The sequence below is a fragment of the Canis lupus genome, chromosome 13 (genome assembly GCF_011100685.1).
Source record: "Canis lupus familiaris isolate Mischka breed German Shepherd chromosome 13, alternate assembly UU_Cfam_GSD_1.0, whole genome shotgun sequence".
Taxonomy (NCBI): domain Eukaryota; kingdom Metazoa; phylum Chordata; class Mammalia; order Carnivora; family Canidae; genus Canis; species Canis lupus.
Genome location: NC_049234.1, coordinates 7,872,039 through 7,892,745, shown reverse-complemented (window position 1 = coordinate 7,892,745; position 20,707 = coordinate 7,872,039). Strand labels below are relative to the sequence as shown.

Genomic DNA, 20,707 nt, shown 5'->3' with positions numbered 1-20,707 from the left:
AACACAATTAGAAGTTCCAAAATTTCTTACCCCAGTATTGTTTGGGTATCTATTCCACTCTCCTACTTGAGACTATTAGGCTCATTGCAAATGACAAAATTTTGAAACTTTCTTAAATGTAAGTTATGTTCTCACTGGTTGAAAAAATTTGGTATTTCAATTATCTATCTTATTCAATTTTTACATGCTTGAACAGAGTCTACCAAATGTATTTGTTATACTATGTAAAGGACATCTGTAATTTCTCCAAGTACTGATGTTTTTACTTTACATATGTTGATGTGAGGTTATTACTTGCCTAAAATTAATTTCATCATCCAGTTGGATGACTTCCCTCATACATATGTGCAAACATATACATATACAAATAGGTATAAGTACATATAAATATATGATATATAGATATACCTACATGGATTTATCAATAGAGATAGATACCCAGATAACCAGACAGATAACCAGAGATAATCAGATAAACAGATATATTTGTTCATTTAGTGATTTTCCCTATAAATTCTTTGTAGAATGTTGATGTTACCATTGTTTCGAATTTTCATGTACCCAATCTATCCTTGCCAGTCCTTCTATATTTAATACCTTTGTTATTTTAGTTTTGTCACTTGGAAACAGCAAATATTTGAATTTGATTTTTTTCTTCTCTCTTTTGATTTAAAAACAACCTATGTTTACTAAAGGCAAATTATTATTTATATGCATATATCTTAATATACCTCTTGTGTATAATTTTCCCTCTAACTTTTCTTTTACTTTGTGGATTACAGTTGTATTTTCTCTGCTTTTGTCAATTAGAAGTTATCTAAAGTGTTTTTAAAACTCAAACATATTTGAAATCACTTTCTTCAATTATCAATATCAAGAATGCAAGAGAATTTTTTTTTTGAGAACTTTTTGACTCTCCCATGTAAATAAGAAAATTAGGGGATCCCTGGGTGGCGCAGCAGTTTGGCGCCTGCCTTTGGCCCAGGGCGCGATCCTGGAGACCCGGGATCGAATCCCACGTTGGGCTCCCGGTGCATGGAGCCTGCTTCTCCCTCTGCCTGTGTCTCTGCCTCTCTCTCTCTCTCTCTCTCTCTCTCTCTGTGACTATCATAAATAAATTAAAAAAATTTTTTTGAAAAAAAATAAATTAATTAATTAAAAAAAATTAGTATGTCTTTGCTTCCCCTCATTTTCTCTCACTTGCTCAGTATTTATAAAATATGTTTTTTTTAAATATGGTTTTTTAGGCAAGAATTATATTTTGTATCTTTTCTTTGAGCATAGTTTTACATTTGCATTATCCTTGTATTTATATTTACAGCAAGAATTCCGACTTGTATCTATGAGTCACTGTTATCAGTGTTTAACATCAATCCTTTTATGGCTTAATTTATCCTTTTTTGAATTTGTTACTAACGTATGTCCTGCTCCAATGTACATTTTTAAAGATGGATGGGCAATATAATTTTTGTATATTTGATTTTATGAGAATGTCTTCATTTTATGTAACTTTTTCACATATTCTTATTTTTGTATTTCCTATCTACCTTAGACAAATGGAGGGAAGCTGGAAGCGACCTCAGCATCATTATAACAGGAGTCATTTCTCTTTGCTCTCCCCTTTGATTAGCAACTATTTGGACATCCATAACCAAATGAAAAGACTCTACATTACACAGGAACATCTAGGAAGTTTCTACCCAGCTGTGCATTCAAGAGTGGACAGATAGGGCCTCAAGCAGGGATTATGGATCCAGAGAGTCCACGAGCCTGCTCTACCTCCACTATCCCAGAGAAGGAAAAAGGGAACCTGGAGAGTACAGAACTAAGCAGATACCCATAGGTAAGGGAGATTTTGTGGAAGTCCAGTGTGCCTAAAGGGAGAATCTGTCAAGCCACTGGAGTAGGACAGAGAAGAGTTTGGATGCAGAGGAAAAGATGGTCCCCCCTCCCCCCACCCCCAACCCCCCCCAGCCCTAGGGGACACTAAAAGCAGCTGTGTTTCTGGCTGTGGCAGTGGCTACCTTGGCAACAGAGGTGGAGAGGGGCGAACTCTCCTACAGAGGAGGTGGGGAGCCAAAGTGGTGAGTGACTTCCTGGCTGTCCCATTTGTGTAGGTTGTGTCTGGAGAAACCTGTTTCTCTCCAGGAGCACACAGAATTCTAAGGAATTCTGAGAGGGGAAGAAAAGGAAAGGAAGCAGGTAAAAATCTCAAAGGGCATTGAAGGAATGCGTTCTGTGCCATCAACTTTGGGCCTTCAGCAGGACGTCTGTTCAGGGACCTCTGGGACTGCCCCTCTGCAAGATCCACCCACTGGACCCATGGGTACCCTCAAAGCCTCAAAGCTAAGCCCACACCTGCCACAATTCTGCGGCCAGTTCCAGGAACACCCTCCCAAGTACTTGAGAGGCAGCGGCCTAAGGAGAGACCAAACTTGAGCTACAGCGCCACCTTCTGGAATATAAAAGAAAGATTTCTAATAGCAACCTGTTGAACTTAAGGACCAGACATACAACTTTAATTAAGGATGGGTGGCCTACTTAAAACACAGGAAAAAAAAAAAAGGAAAAAAGAAAAAAAAGGAAAAAAAAAAAAGCAGAAGTGTACATCTTCAAACGCTGAAAGAAAAAAAGGAAATATGATATCAAAAATAAAATAATTCTCTAGCAACCAAATTTAAGGGCATGGAATTCTACAATGTAAAAAATAAAGAACTCAAACTAGCTGTTCTGAAAAAAATTAATTAGGTATAACAAAACTCAGGAAGACAATTGAATGATCCCAGGAATAAAATTAATACACAAGAGTACTTTAAGAAAGATTAAAATTATTAAAAGATACAAACAAATTCGGGAGCTGAAGAATTCAATAAAATTAGAAGAATGCACTAGAGAACATTTGTAACAGGGCAGACCAAACAGAAGAAAGACTAAGTAACTTGGAGGATAGGCATATAGAAATAGTTCACTTTCCTCTTCCAATTAAGTTTTTTTTTAAGACTTTATTTATTTATTCATAGAGGTGCAGAGAAAGAGAGAGAGAGAGAGAGGCAGAGACAAAGGCAGAGGGAGAAGCAGGCTCCACGCAGAGTGCCTGAGTGGGACTCGATCCAGGGTCTCCAGGATCACACCCCGGGCTGCAGGCGGTGCTAAACCCCTGCGCCACCGGGGCTGCCCAAATTTTTTTTTTTTTTTTTTAAGTAAAGAAACCCTACAAGAGCTATTAGATTCTATAAAAAAGGCAAATATAAGAATTGATTTACCTGAAGGAAAAGAGAAGAGAGCAGAGAGATTATTTAAAGAAATAATAGCTGAGAACTTCCTAAATCCAGGCAAGAATGTGGACACATACATCTGCAAAGCTAATAGAACACCCTATTAGTTCAATGCAAGACATCTTCTACAGGACACATGGTAATGAAACCATCAAAAAAAATCAGTGATAAAGAATCTTAGAAGCATCCAGGGGGAAAAAGTAGCCTACAAAAGAACATCAATTAAGCTACAAGCAGATTTCTCAGCAGAAACTCTACAGGCCAAGAGTAGTAAGACATATTCCAAGTGTTGAAAGCTAAAAATTGCCAGCCAAGAATACTTTATCTGGCAAAAGAATGAAGGAAAAATAAAGGCTTTCCTAGACAAACAAAAGCTGAGGGAATTCACCACTGCTGGGCCTACTTTGCAGAAAATGCTGAAAGGAGGTCTTCAAGCTGAAACAAAAAGACACTAATTAGTGACATGAAAATCTATGATGGCATAGAACACTCTGGTAAAAATGAAAACTAGCCAGAATTTAAAAACTGTAATTCTATAGTAAATGGTACATTAACCACCTAACTATAGTACAAACATTAAAGTAAAAGAGCATTAGAAATAACTGTAGCTGCTATGATTTGCATAAAAAGCATTGTGATGTCATCATAAAAAGAATTGTGATGTCAAAAATATAAAAGGGGAGGGGTAAAAAGGTAGGGCCTTTACAGGCAAAGGAAGGAAAGTGGCTATCAGCATAACATAGACAGTTTTATCTACAAGATGTTTTATGTTAAGCCTCATGCTAACCATAAAGCAGAAATCTACAGCAAATTCATGAAATATAAAGAAAAGGGGAGATAGAGCAAACCACTATGGAAAACCAATTCACAAAAGTAGGCAGTAACAGGGAGAGAAAGAAACAATGGAATTATAAGGCAACTAGAGGATAAATCAAATGACAGAAGTCCTTACTTATCATTCCAGCTTGAAAGACACACCTAGACTCAAAGTGAATGGGCACATAAGGAAATATTCCAGGCAAGTAGAAACCAAAAGAAAGTAAGAGTAGCCATACTTATATCAGGCAAAATAGATTTGAACCAAAAATTGGTAACAAAAGACAAAGGAGGTCATTATGTAGTGATTAAAGAGTCTATAAATCAAGAAGATTTAATAATTACACTCACACATACACATATATGTGTGTGCACCCAACATCAGACAACCTAAATATGTTAAATACTAATAGGTCTAAAGGGAGAAGCAGGTAACTGTACAGTTATATGAGGGGGCTTCAATATCTCATTATCAGCAATAGGTAGATTACCCAGAAAAAAAGCAACAAGGAAACATGGGACTTGAACCATACTTTAGATCAAATGGTCTTAGACATATACAGAACATTCTAGAATACATATTCTTCTCAAGTGCATACAGAACATTCTCCAGAAAAAAAAGCAAACTTAAGATTAAAATTGAAAAACTGAAAGCTTTTCTGTAAGATCAGGAATAGGACAGGCTGCCTATCCTCATCACTTTTATGCAATATAGTACTGAAATTCCTAGCTAGAGAAATTAGGTGAGATAAAGAAAGAAAAGACATCCAAGTCAAAAAGAAGTAACAGTTATTTGCAGATATGGTTTTGCATATGTAAAATCCCAGAGACTCAACCAAAAAAACTGCTGAAACTAATCAATGCATTAAATAAATTTGCAGGATATTAAATCAACAACATGTAGAAGTCATTTGCATTCCTATTCACTAATAATGAAATATCTGAAAAATAAAATTTAAAAAACTATCCCATTCACATTAGCATCAAAAACAATAAAATACCTAGGAGTAAATTTAATTGAGGAAGTAAATGATCTGTACAATGAGAAGTACAAGACTTTGTTGAAAGAAATTGAAACAGAGACAAACAAATGGAAAGACATCCTGGGTTCATGGATCAGACAAATTAATATTGTTAGGATGTTGATACTATCCAAAGCTATCTATAGATTCAATGCAATCCTCCTCAAAATACCATAGGCATTCTTCTTGGTGACAGAAAACAAACTTCTAAAATTTGTATAGAACCACAAAAGACCCTGAACTAACAAAGCAATCCTAGGAAAGATCAACAAGGTGGGAGGAGCCCTTTAACTTGCACCACTCACAAAAATTAACTCACAATGAATAAAAAATTCAAATATAAGACCTGATAATGTAAAACTAGAAGGAAACACAGGGAAGGAAGGAAGAAGGTCTGAGATATAGATCTTAGTAATGATCTTTTTGATAGGACAAGCACAAACAAACAAACAAACAAACAAAAAACCAAAAATCAAAAAGACTACAAACTTGAAATCTCTCGCCTAGCAAAAGAAACAAATGAAAAGTCAATCTATAGAATGGGAGAAAATATTTGTAAACCATAAGGGGATAAAGGGTTGAATAAGGGGTTAATATCCAAAATATATAAATAACTCATACAATTCAGTAAGAAAACAAGATTGGATTAAAATGGGCAGAGGAACTAAATAGACATTTTTCTAAAGGAGACATCCAAAGAGTGAACAGGTAGATAAAAAGATGCTCTCACTATCACTCATCATCAGGGAAATGCAAATCAAAGTCACAAGGAGCTGTCACCTCACCCTATAAGAATAACTATCATCAAGAAAACAAGAAACAGGGATGCCTGGGTAGCTCAGCAGTTGACATCTACCTTTGGCTTAGGGCATGATCCTGAGTCCCAGGATTGGGTCCCACATTAGGCTGTCTGCATGGATCCTGCTTCTCCTCCCTCTTTCTGTGTGTGTGTGTCTCTCTGTGTCTCTCATGAGTAAATAAATAAAATCTTTTTTTTTTTTTTTAAGAAGAGATAAGGGGCATCTGAGTGGTTCACTGGTTAAGCATCTGCCTTTGGCTGAGGTTGTGATCCCGGGGTCCTAGGACTGAGTCCTGCATCAGGCTCTCCAGAAGGAGCCTACTTCTCTCTCTGCCTATGTCTCTGCGTCTCTCTCATGAATAAGAAAATAAAATCTTTTTAAAAAATAAAGCAAAAAAGATAAGAGATAAGTGTTAGCAAGGATGTGGAGAAAAGGAAACTCTGGTCACTGTTGGTTGGAATATAAATTGGTTTAGCCACTATAGAAAACAATATGGCAGATTCTCAAAAAATTAAAAATAGATTCTACCATATGATCCAGCAATTCCAAAGGTAATTGAACTATATACCCAAAGGAAATGAAAACAGGATGTTGAAGACCTATGTACTCCAATATTTATTGCAGCATTATTTACAATAGCCAAGATACAGAAACAACCTAAGTGCCCATCAATGGACAGATGGGTAAGATATGGTGTGTATATATGTTTATATATACATATATATATTGGAATGTTATTCACCCATGGGAAGGAAGGACATTCTGCCATTTTTGACAATTTGGATGGACCTTCAGCACATTATGCTAAGTGAGATAAGTCAGACAGAAAGACCAATATTTACATGTGGAATCTAAAAAAGTCAAACTCACAAAAATAGAGTAAAATGGTGGTTACCAGGGGATGAGTGGTGGGGTTGGGAGAAGGGATAGGACAAATGTTTAAGGGTATAAACTTGAAACTAGTAGTAAATAAGTCCTAAAGATTTAATGCACATTATAGTGAATATAGACAATATTATATTGTAATTATAAAACTTAATAAGAAACTAGAATGGAATTATTCCAACTACTGAAATGAAATTATAAAAATGATAGTTTTAATTATCATTACAATAGTGATAATATTATGATATATAAATGTATTAACATGTTGTATATATTAAATTTAAATATTATGTCAGATTACTTTGATAATATTTTTTGACAATATTTTTAAAAAGAAAAATAAAACTCAGATCACAAATTTTTCCAATAGTGCATAAGCACTGTATCCTTAGAGTCTAACACTAATGTTGCAAAGCATAAAAAGTTTCATTTGTTTCTTGAAATAATTTTGTATTTTGTAAATTTTTTAAAAGTTTCTTTTTTTTTTTTTTTCTTTTTAGTAATCTCTATATCCATCATGGGACTCAAATTCATGACTCCAACACCAAGAGTCACATGCTCTTTCCATTCAGCCAGCCAGGCACCTCAGTTTCATTTCATTTGTAATAATACTGCTTTGCTTTTATCCATTCTACCTCTCCACATCTAGATATTTAAATAGAGTGCACCCTTTCTCTGAAATTCAGGAATAATTCATCAAGCTATATCTAGGGGTTTTCTTTTCAATTGTGTTTGCTATTTGGTGTCTCTTTTATTTACAACTGGTATCTCTTAGGTCAGTAAAGCTTTACGGTCTTGTGTATTTGATTTTTATTACTCTTCATTTTTTCTGATCAGGAACTTTTCTCAAATTTTGAAAGAATTCTTTGAACTGATTATACCCCTCACTGCTTCTAGTAAAGCTATAAATCATATATTATTTAACTTTGTGCAACAAGGTTTTTCTTATCTTTATCTGCATAAAAGTCCTTCCTTTTTCTTATCACATTTGTGTGTGTATATATTATCTTTATAGAATTTTTTTCTGTGTTTTATTGAAAACCCAAAGCAGGTGTTGTGAAATATACTTCTGTGTTTTAATTAGTTGTCAGAAGTCTGATTTTTCTTCTACAACTCGAAAAAAAAAAAAATGTTCTCATTCTTTAGACTGTAGAATCGTTCCCTAAGTCCAATGTTCCTTTCATCTGATTCCTTGTGTTTCAGTGAGGAGAGCTCTATTCAGCTGCAGTATTTTTCACAAAAACAGCATGAGAATATTCTCCCTGAGAACTTGGACTTGGTGCTGTAGTTGATATGTACCACCTCTAAACCAATTCCTGATGTCTAACATTTATTCTTTTAGTGTTAGTGTGCTGAATTAACTTCAGGCTTCTGGAGCATATTAGATCATCCTAAAACCAATGAAATACTCCTCTTGCCTCTCTTCAGGTGGTGTTTGCAGGCAGCAGGCATCCTGATAATCCACAGTATAATGCTCTGGAGGACAGATTCTAGAGCTCTATTGCTTATGTCCAAATCCTGACTCCACGAGTTGGAGTTTTGTATGTAGGTACCTGCTTTGGAGGATGCCTGTTGAAGCTATGGAGGCAGAAGCATTTTGCAAGTTTTCTAGTTTTTTCATTTCTAAAATATATAGTTTTCCCTCATAGGGCTGTTGTAAGGATATAATGAAATACTAAATGTAAAGAACTTTGAACAATCCCTGCCACAGTACTCTTATATAGCATATTTGCCATTTGTAAGAAATTTTAACTTTCAAACAGGCTGTGTAGAGATTTACAGGCTCCACATTTATGCAGATCTATGCACTATCATTTGGTAACTGGTACAACTAGAGCAAAAGAAAAATAGCTAAGGATACTCACCTAGTGTTGACAGTCTACACCATACTGAGGAAGCTGCCTGCACAGAACTGGTTCTTTGGATGTGCTACCCCTGACATTTTAATCATTTTGTCAATCTCACTGCGTATATTCATGCCCACCATGTCCTCATGTGGAAAACGTGTCCTTAATGATGTAAGTATTCTCATTTTCTGGCTAGCAATGCACAATGAAGAAAAGACAGCTGTGTTTTTGGAATTAGAAACATGTGAAAGGATAAGACAGACGAGGTAAAGAAAATAGGAGATGGAGAGACAAAGGCCAGTGAGCTGAACAACACAACAGACTTGAAATTATTACTACAGAGAAAGACACCCATGACATTTCAAAAAGACCCAATCAAGAGACAACGGGTTGAAGAGAGGATAAAAATGCTAAGGAGGCAATCACCCCACAAAGGACCTTGATGGATAGGATGTGGGCCCTGCCTCAAGACTCCCACAGAGCACTTATTGTGTGGCAAACACTTAGGAGGTTTGAAGTGCCATCAGGTATAATCAATGGTGAATGTAGAGAAAGGGGCTGTGCCCTGTGCATACAGAAAAGATTCTGTAAGAGAATAAAATTCAGAGTGGGAGAGATTAGTAGTGGGCTGGAATTAACTGGCCATAGACACAGCCACCCCATCATGTTCACTTTATAGGATTATAGGATATAAATGCCAAGGGTGCAATTCTCATAGTGTCCTCAAGATGGCAGGCAGGGATTTAGACTGGCTTCAGAGCTCTAGGAAAGACTTTCCTTCTACCCCCATTCAGGCCTCTTTTATTGAATGCATCCACAAGCCTCTTTTTTTTTTCTATGCCCAACTTTACTGAGGTATATCTGAAACATTAAAAAAATGTATTGAAGGTATACAACTTGGCGATTTGATATACGTGTCCATTGTGAAGCAACTACCCCCATTGAGCTAACACACATCACCTCACACAGTTGTCTTTATCTTCATGGTGCAAACAATTAGATCTTTTCTCTTAGGAAATACCAAGTATGTGATATGCTGTTAACTGTTGTCACCGTGCTCTACATTAGACCCTCCCCCAGAATTTTTCATTTCATAATTGAAAGTCTCTACCCTTTGACTAACATTCCATTTCTCCCATGTCCTAGTTTCCAAAAATCATCATTCTACTCTCTGCTTCTATGAGTTCAACTTTCAAGAATTCTTTTTTGAATGCATAGTTTGTGCCAAGGATTATGCTAGATTTGGTTGAGCAATGGCATTCGTTTCTTAAAATTGACCATTACTTACCATATGGTTTAGAAAAAAAAATACTGGGTATTTTACAGAAAAAAAGGCAAGATTTTTTTGACAACACACTACTATAGTTCAATGAGGCACAAGAGGCTATAACTAAAAAGTAGGGGGGAAATAGCACATAAAGCAATAATCAAGATAAAAGACTGTCAAGCAATTTTTAAAAATCCGAGTGGGATTATCACAAAAAAATCTGTATTGACTCCAAAATCCCAACCCTTTTCTAAGTCTTTCCTTTTGAATTGAATTTGCTTACAATAAAATTGTACAATATTTTTACCCCGGAAACCAGTGTTAACCTTGCCAATTGAGTAGAGTTTGAATAATCAATGCCAAGAAATAAACCTTCATATATTACAAAAGCCAATAAATAGAGCTAAATTTTAAAATAAAGGGAATTTGAAAGGTCAAGAGATGCCAGGGAAGATTTTTCCCTTTCCAGATCTTGAAATTTAAATCTGATAGATTTTCTTATACCTCACTGATGTTAGGCAAAATTGGAGTCACTGAAAAGTGATAGTTTATTTCTACTTATTCACACATTTTCTTAATGTTCCATACCATTTAACATGACAAAGTATTGGAAGTAAAATCATAAAAGGTAAATTTTAAGTTAGTATCCAATATTAGAAAAGACTAAAATGACATGAGTACAAAATGCCAGATGATATCATGAATTCAATCTTGAAAGAGGAAAAAAGGGCACTAGTGGAAAAACTGATCATATCTGAATAAAATGTGTAGTTTAGTTAATAGTATAGTATCAATGTTAATTTCTTGGTTTTGACAAATGAACCAAAGTTTTATGACATGTTAATATTAGGGCTGGGAAGCAGGGTGAAGGTATACTGGAATGTTCTATATTTGCACCTTTCCTTTAAATCTAAAATTATGCCAAATAAAAAGTTAAAAATATATTAGTACTCAATCTGTTCAGCAAGCACAACTAAGCACCTGCCATGTCTCAGGTAATATTCCAGATGCTGGAGACGCAATCCCTGCCTATGCGGTGCATAGCCTTGTGAGAGATATATTAAGTATTAATGTTTATCAAAAATATCTTCACTAAAATCTTTTTATCTTCTATTCTTGCTTTTATTTGGAAAAACTATAAGTCATGGAGAAATTAATATGAGAGAAAGAAAAAAAGATATGATATTGTAAGAAGCACAAAGGGAGTCAAACAAAAGGAATAATGGCAAAAGCAAAGAACCATTAGGTGAAAGAAGTACAGAATCTGGTGTGGTAATGGACATCTTCTCCACCACTGTTTACTTTCAGAATCTTCCTGATAAAATAGGCATTTTAAAAATAACTGCAAAACAAATATGACCTAAACAGTACAATTCCCATGGATAATTTCATGTACTATTTTGTTTTATATCCTATCATTTTGGCTTGTATATGAGTGGTGCATATTTTACCCCATTTCCCCAATAACAGGCTTTGTGGATAGTGGGGGAAAGAATAGGGAAAAACAAAAAAAGCACAGGCAAAAAAAAAAAAAAATTCATGAAAGAAAAATATGAGGTGGGAAATAGAAGAAGGAAAGACATGTTGCCTAATCTAAAAACTCACTCCTCAAATAAATATGGTAGGACCTTGGTAGAAGCTGAGCCAACTCTACTCATGTTTTGGCTATCACTGTTAATTACTAATTGGTGGTCCAGATAATGAACTTTACAGAAAAGATTAATAGCTTTCTGAGAAGTTGGGCTCTCAAATCCCAAGGAATTTACATTTTTATCTTCCTTTCACTAGACAAGAATAATTTGTTCAACACCAAAACACAAACAATCTGATTTTAAAATGGGCAGATGAATAGATATTTTTCCAAAGAAGACGTCCAGATGGCCTGTCAGAATGGCCAAAATCAAAAACACAAAAATAACAAGTGTTGGTAAGGATGTGGAGAAAAAGGAAGCCTCATGCACTGTTGGTAAAATGCAAATTGCTACAACCACCATGGAAAACAACATGGAGGTTCTTCCAAATATTAAAAACAGAATTACCACATGATTGAGTAATCCCACTACCAGGTATTTACCCAAAGAAAATGAAAACACTAATTCAAAAAGATACATACACCCTTGTGTTTATTGCAGTATTTACAATAGCCCAATTACGGAGGCAATCTAAATATCCATCTGTAGATGAATGGATCAGGAAGAAGAGGTATATATACACAAAGGAATGTTATTCAGCCATAAAAAAAAAAGAATGAAATCTTGCCATTTGCAACATGGATGGTTCTAGAGACTGTAACACTAAGTGAAACAAGTCCGACAAAGACAAATACCATATGATTTCACTCATATGTGGGACTTAAGAAACAAAATGAATAAATTTTAAAAAGACAAAACATTTTTAAGGAAAAAATAAAGAAACCACTCTTGAGTATAGAAAACAAACTGGTAGTTACCAGAGAGCGGGTAAAGGGGGATAGATGAAACAAGTGAAGGAGATTAAGATACACTTCTCTTGACGGGCACTGAGTAATATATAGAATTGTTAGATCACTGTTTTACACCTGAAACTAATATAACACTGCATGCTAATTATACTGAAATTAAAATAAAAATTAAGAGCCAAATCTCAGGATTCAATACTTATACATACTTCATCATGATAAATAGAAACAGCATTACCATATAGTCATATAGAGTTGTTGAAGACCATAAACTGAAATAGTGCAGTTAACATGTCGCCTCTTATTTCATATAGTCTATAACTAATGGAGGACACAGACCAGTCCATGGATAACCTGATGACATGGAAGTGGTCTTATTAGGAGTCAATCTACTCAACAATATCATTGACCACCTACCAGGTGAGAATCGGGACCAAAATATTTTTCAGGGATCCCTGGGTGGCGCAGTGGTTTGGCGCCTGCCTTTGGCCCAGGGCGCGATCCTGGAGACCCGGGATCGAATCCCACGTCAGGCTCCCGGAGCATGGAGCCTGCTTCTCCCTCTGCTTCTCTCTCTCTCTCTCTCTCTCTCTCTCTCTCTCTGTGACTATCATGAATAAATTAAAAAATATATATATTTTTCAGATCTCTGTCACAGGACTTCACCAGTTCCCTGGGTCATTAAGAATAGAATTATCTTTTTTTTAAAGATTTTATTTATTTATTCATGAGAGACACACAGAGAGAGAGAGAGAGGCAGAGACCTAGGCAGAGAGAGAAGCAGGCTCCTTGTAGGGAGCCCAATGTGGGACTCGATCCTGGGACTCCAGGATCATGCCCTGGGAGGAAGGCAGAAGCTCAACTGCTGAGCCACCCATGCATCCCAGGATAGAATTATCTTGTATTGACACCTTTTGTTTCTAGGAGATAGAAGTCATAGCAAACAGGGCTGTCTGGACTCTGTGATCTCCATGTTTTCTTCCAGTTCACACTTCTGTGCTTTTTATACTCCCAACCGTGAAAGCACTTTGTGCTAGGCTCCATTAAGGAGCAATCCGCAGTGATAGTGACCTATAGCTTTCATTTACATTAAAATTTCAATTTTAACTTAGATCAGAGTGGATTAAAATTACATGGGAATAATAAAATCAACTTTTCCCGAGAAGTTACTATGCCCCAGGCACTTTTCTAAGTGCTTTAAGTGTATTTTATCCTCATAATATCCCTATGTGCCAAGTATTACACTTATCAAATGTCTTTTATGGATGAGCAAAGTAAAACACAGAAAAGTCTAACTTTTCCCAAGACCCACATCTAGGCAGTTGCAGATCAGGATTTGAACTCAGGCATTCTGCGTTCAGAGCCTCCACATAACCCAGCTTCTAAGAAGCCATCAGGGGTAGGATTTTATGCCTAAGTGTTTAGTACTGGCTCTGTAGGACCATCACGGGGAACAAAACTGAAAACAGCCTTAATGTTCCAACTCAGGTGGGAGAGCTCAAAGTTGAAAGGGGTTGTTTGGAGAAGGTGCAATGAATTTTTGTTTATTTGGCAGATAAATAGCATAGGATAAAGGACAAATAGAAATTAACAGCCAATTACATTCTGTTTTATGTTATAGTAGGTAATGGCAGGTACCAAAAAGGAAAATATTTGGATTGTTCTCTGCACACTTAAAATTCAAAACTATTATTATGCCATCAAGACATGCCAGAGGAAACCCTCTTGGATCATTTAGAGACTATGCCAATCACTCGCTCACTCGCTCACCCATGTAAGAGCTAATAGAGCAATACAAAAACTCTAATGGAACTTGATGTCTTTTTAATACTGCTTGCTGAATATTTTTAAAAGGTTTTTATTTATTTATTCATGTGAGACACACAGAGAGAGAGGCAGAGACACAAGCAGAGGGAGAAGCAGGCTCCATCCAGGGAGCCCAATGTGGGACTCGATCTCGGGTCTCCAGGATCATGCCTTGGGCTGAAGGCAGCACTAAACCACTGAGCCATTGGGGCTGGCCTTCCTGAATACTTAAAAAGTATTTAATATTTGTTATTTATTTTCTTAGCACAGTCTTCTGGACTTGGAAATCTATGGCAATTAGTGGTAGAGGGTTTAAAAAGTGGATTTTACAAGGAAGCCTGATATATAAAAATATTGACAATGACAGCTTTATTGAAGGGGTTTGGAGTTCAACCCTCCCTAACTCATCCTTCTGTCTCCCTCCTTTCTGAGGCAGCACATAAAGGTCTTTATGAAATCCCTCGGCCTCCAGACTGCAGTTTGAAAACCACTGGCTATTACTGAGTGGAAAACTAATGGGCAATACTCTTGAGTTCTGCAGGTGATACAGAACATGTTCTGAGGACCAAGAAAATCATGTTTTGAAGACTCTGCCAGTTAGCCAGTAAAATTCATTTTAAAGAAGGTCTTCATGGGAATGGTAGTTGTGGAGAAAGGAAAAACCTAGGACCTTTTACTAAAATTCAGGAATGCCCAAGTACATATGATAGGCCAAACACAAGTTCATTTGATTTAGGGTTTAAGGAGTGTATTGAAGTCATTCTAAGGTAGGAAGGAGCCAAGAGAGAATATTCTATGAAGTTTATTAGCACATACAGGGAAGGGACAGTGTGGAAGGATGGATGGCACAGTCAGAGGCAGAATGATAATTTGAGAAAAATGGTTCTAGATAATTTTAAGGACCAAGAGGGGTTACTGGACTTAATCTGAAGGTGATTGCTGCAGAGTGAGAGGATTGAAGAATGATGCTCAATTGCTAAGTCACCATCACTATAGAGTTTAAGAAGCAGGGAGTATATTGAAGGAAATAAAGCAAATTTGATGATGAATTGAATGCTGAAATCTTAAAGTTCAAAAGATTTTTAGCAAATGAGGGCAGGATGAGCATGGCAGGAACCCCTGGACATACGTGGTAGTGGTATTGATGGTGGTGGAGGAGTATCCAATATCTCTGTCAAATTTCATCTTGTATGGACTTGAAGGAAGCTTTTTAGCTCCTATTTGTTTCATCCCCAAAGCTTTACCATTTTTTTCCACCTTAATTTATCATTCATTAAATCAACTTAGTGGGTCTCAGCCAGAATTGTGTTAAAAGATTTTATTTTTATTTATTTATTTAAGAGACACACACAGAGAGAGGCAGAGACACAGGCAGAGGTAGAGGCAAGCCCCACGCAGGGAACCTGACGTGGGTCTTGATCCTGGGTCTCCAGGATCAGGCTCTGGGCTGAAGGTGGCACTAAACCACTGAGCCACTCGGGCTGCCCCCAGCCAGCATTTTTTAAAATGAAATGGAATAGGATTAAAAAAATTGAATGTATTTAATATACTTAGTATATTAAGATTTTATAGTTAAATATGTGTATTTATGTATTTGTTATATGTATATGAATGTGTATGTGTTCCAAGTCACAATGTAAAATATTTTTTCTTACTCTTGGATCATATTCAAGAAAATTTTGGAAGTTGCTAGATTAGGTAACCAGATAATAGTGACAGTTTGGGGAAAGGGGCACTCTTGTACACTTCCCAGAGACTATGAAATGCTACAAACATTTTAGAGACTGTGTAGCAACAGGCACCCAAAGCATCAAAAATCTTCAGATCTTTTGGTCTTATAATTCTGCCACTCAAAATTTAGTCCAAAGAAGTATTTGATCAAGTACTTAGGCACATGAATTTTTTTACAGCATTGAATAGTGAACATCTGGAAAAAACCCAAGAGTCAAGTGATGCAGTAATGCTTTAAATAAATTTTGTGGCAGATACATAACCTATACCAAAGGGTCTAGTTGTTCTAGTCAATATGCAAAAATATTCATTGTGAGTTTATATTACAATACAAATCTTGTGTCCATAGAAAAAATTATGAAAAGATATATATGCAAAAATTATAAAATCATTAACTGTGGGAAGTGGGGAAGCATTATGGATGAGTTTCATTTTTTCCCTTTTCCATTATTTCAAACATTGTTTTTTCCAAAATGAATACAGGGCTTTATTTTTTAAAACACTGATAATTATTTCAACCCTGTCCAGTCTGAGACATTGTGATTTCCAGAGCCTATTCCCAGAGATGGACCTCCAGTCCTCAATCCATACAATTTCTTACAAGAGTGTTTTGAGTCCTATATAGTACAGCCTACAATCTGAAGTGGAAAATAGGAATAGCATAGAAAGCACAGAAGAAGAAATTGATTCAACTAAGTAGAAGAGGCTTTTCAGTAGATAGATAAAGGGTAACCAATAGGCTAACAGGCCTCACATGTAGAATTTGCAATATGCACTTAGTCTTTGTAAGATAATGAATCCTTTCATGGGGAGGCATGGGAGGTTTTCCCTGCCAGCACATCTTAATGTCCACTTGGTCTAACTCTAAATGCTGTCTGTGTGGAGGATCTGTTTTGCAACATGAGAATGATAGTATATGGAATTCAAAGGCAAAGTGATTCAGGAGAGTTCTTCTCTGAACTCTTCTCACAAAACACCAGCTATTCTTTTCCAGCTACTCCAGCAAGTACTTAAGGTTTTATGATATGCTAAAGACAACTGCATTTATGCATCTGTAAATGTCAGCTTGAGTCCCAGGAGTAATGTTCTATGTGATGCCCCATTCTGTAAAGGACAAGATCTTTAAAGATTTTTCCTTAAAAAATAAATAAATAAATAAATAAATAAAGATTTTTCCTTGCAGTGTTCCAAACATTATGTTTGGAAGGCACCATGCCTTAATGAAATAAGATCTTAATATGCTCAAGGGAAATAAAATGGACTCTACTTAGTATTGTAAAGATAAGACCACAAATATTCTTGCCTTGATTAAGCCTTAGTTTAAGGCTTGGCAAATTTTTCCTGTAAAGAGTAAATAATTATTTTAGAATTTGCAAGCCAAATGGTCTCTGTTACAACAGAGACTATAGACAATATATAAACAAATGGGTGTGGTTATATTCCAATAAAACTTTATTTTCAAAAACTGGTAACAGGTCCAATTTTACCCACAGGCCATAGTTTACCAAACTCTAACTTAGATAATATCAAGTGAACTTCACCAAAAAACAATTAATCCAAGTTCAGAAACTTACCAAAGAAAATAATTAACTAATGAACAGGGACTTGATCACTTAAATATTCTACTATTCAAATAGTAATTGATTTGTACATAAGCCTAGTAGAATATTTAACCCATCATTATATACTAGATTTAGTTATTTTTCTAGGAAGTGTTCCTTTTTTACAAAATCCAGCAGTGTAGAGATGGAGGTCAGGATTCATCTTCAGATGCTTATACGCTTCTAATTTTAAAGTTAATAAATGTGTAAATTATTATAACCTTATTGAAATCTACATGCATTTTAAGTACATGATCAAATGCCTAAGTACATTGCCTTCTCTATAATTGGAATTGACTGGCTCTATGGACTCATTTCTGCTGATGGTAGAAAACAGGCCAATTCTAGATCAGTTCTCGGTCCAGTCCAAATACTCAGTTCTAAGGCTATAGTCTTGTTATAGTTCATTAACTCCCTCACATGCTTTTGGGTTTTGAAATTCCAAACAAATTTCCTGATGATCTATGGGATAAACTATGTACCCTCGCAGTGCATCCTACCACTAGTCATGATCACCTAACAGCAGGTCTGGAAAACTTCCTCTTGCCAATTTTTCTCCCCAGTCAGGCCCAGGGGTACCTCAGGTCCCTTCAAATTCTCTGAAGCCTTGAAAAAGTCAGATCGGGGATGAAAGATAGGGCAGTCTCTAAACTCTGATACTCCAGTATACTGTTGCCATTTTCAGCTCCCCAACTCACCCACAATGAACTCAGTGGTGTATGTGTGGGGTGAGGGGATTAGGCACTGCTACACTCTAAGATCTCAAACCAGAAGTAGGTTCCGGTCCACTATGAGCCTTGAATCCTACTGCACTGGGTGGGAGAGAGGGTGCTGGGGCAGGGCATTGCATCCCTTAGATCTTTAGATCTGGTAAGGAAGACCCTTAGTTTTTGCACAGGAGGTTAAGATTTTGAGGTCCTCTATTTTTAAATTGTCCTTTGTCAACTTTCCCTTGGTGTATGAGGTAAGCAGTGAGGTAGTTCATAAAAAAAAAAAAAAAAAAAAAACAACCAAAACTGGCCTCAGGAATGGAGGCCAAGATTTCCATTAAGGAGATTTGATCCCAGAGCACCTGGATTGCTCAGTTGGTTAAGTATCTGCCTTTGGCTCAGGTCATGATTCCAGGGTCCTGGGATCAAATGCCATGTCAGACACTTGGCCAGGAGTCTGCTTTTGCCTCTCCTTCTGACCCTCCCCCTTGCTCATGCTTGCTCTTGCTCTCGCTTGCATGCTCTGGCTCTTTCTCAAACGAAAGAATGAAAAATCTTAAAAAAAAAAAAAAAAAAAAAAAAAAAAGGAAGTTTCCATCTCTCATTAGCACCCCAGAGCTCCCACGTGAAAGCTGGTGGGAACAGGTCTCTGGTCTAGAAGAAGGAAGTGGGAAATAAACTATAAAGATGTTCTCTTTAGGATTCTTAGTAGTTACAGCAAGAGTTATGGTAACAGTTATTTTCAGAAGGAGTCAGTGATGTTACACAGACATATGGACTAGTGCTTGGGAGGGGGAATTAACAAAAATCAGTCTGGAAAGTCAACCTGCAGCAGTATTGAAGAGTGAATTTAGTATGCTATTATGTGTAATGACTCAGCAGTCAGAGAGACTCAGTTCTCTTCATTTGTTGTCACAGATAATCTTTCTGCTCTTAAATCCAACCCACTCCACTGGTACAATGGATCCTTATAATCCCAGTTCTTTGAAGATTTTGCTCTGAATAATTCACTCTCACTTACATCAATCTGTTATAGCCTCCATAGGGTCATTCTTACCAACTCACACACAATGCTGTTAAGTATGCATTACATTTCAGCAAAACATCTCGTAAGATTTGGCCTATACTCACTGTCTCCATTTTTCCATTTCCCATTCTTAGGAAGGCACTGGCTAGGTTTTAATGCTTTCTAAGTAAGCATTTATTCTAATCATCCACAGAAACCTCACTTGTCAATATCACCAATGAACACATTCTCAAATCTCATCTCTTACAGCCTCTTGGGAGTATTTGACACAGCTAAGGATGTTCTCCTTTTGAAACACTTTCTACAGTTGGCCTCCAAAGTAATATGTGCTTTAAATATGCCCAACTCACTGGCCCATCCTTTACAGCCTCCTTTGCTGGATCCTCCTCCTCAGTTCTCTTCTCTAACTTCCTTTTCCCTAATGAGCTTCCTTGGTGTTCTTGTTTTAAATTATAAATCATCATTTTTAAGCTGATGATTCCTGTATCTTTAGCTCTATTCCTGACATCTCCCTTGAGATCCAGAAAGCCTACTCTACATCTCTACTCAGATATGTAATAGGCATATCAAATTTAACTGCCCTGAATAAAACTCAAAATCTCCCCTCAGTCGAAAGACAAAAAACAACAACAAATATTGAACTCTAGTTAATAGTTTGCTTTTCACGGTGATAGGCATTAGCAATTCTGAAACTATTTTGTGTCTATTCCAGGATTAAGGAAATGGGTCAACATACTGAGAATAACAGGAACCAATTTGCTCACTGCTCACAGGAGAAGAAATTACAGATACAGATACAGAAATGGAGAAGTCTGGACTGGAATTGAAAATATTAGTGTGACCTCATGGTGTTTGATATAAACAGATATGGCAAATAAATAAAGATACACACATACTCACAGCTCTTAGAGGCATTGACCCTCTGGGAGCAATGAACATACCTAGCATATTTTTTTTTCTCACAAAAAGAAATTAGAGTTTCTTGGAAACCATGGAGCCTGGAAAGTAGAAGATAAGCCTGGAACATCTTCCTGTGTTAGAAAGTAAGAAACCACTCAAAGAATAATAGGGCACATCAAAGGGACACAAGAATCAGTATAGAGAGACTGACTAAATGTTGGGAAATTTGAGCACTAAAATGAGTAGTGATAGTAATATATACTAATCCTTTGAATAGAACAAAAATCCATAACCCAACATTAATATAAATAATTTAATAAATTAAGAAAGTAAAGATTTACCTTACAGTGGAATGACAACTAATAAATGTAGAACAAATGATAGAATTGGGGGAGTAGGGAATTACCATTTCGTACCATCTATGGAAGAATTGATTCAGGCAAGAATCATCCATGGATGATAAAACTAGTGGTTGAGGAGTTAAAAAAACAAACACAATGAAAACCCAGGTATAAGACTAATGAATCACTGACCTCTACCTCTGAAACTAATCGCAAATACATTATATGTTAATTAATTGAAT

At 36.3% G+C, this 20,707-nt stretch overlaps 1 long non-coding RNA gene across 1 annotated transcript; it reads left to right on the top strand.

Moving 5' to 3' along the window:
• The first annotated feature begins 2,017 nt into the window (after positions 1 to 2,017).
• On the top strand, positions 2,018 to 20,177 carry LOC111098435. The gene is made up of 3 exons (XR_005368269.1): positions 2,018 to 2,084; positions 12,664 to 12,769; positions 19,937 to 20,177. It is a non-coding gene; the product is annotated as an uncharacterized LOC111098435 (long non-coding RNA).
• Positions 20,178 to 20,707: the final 530 nt, after the last annotated feature.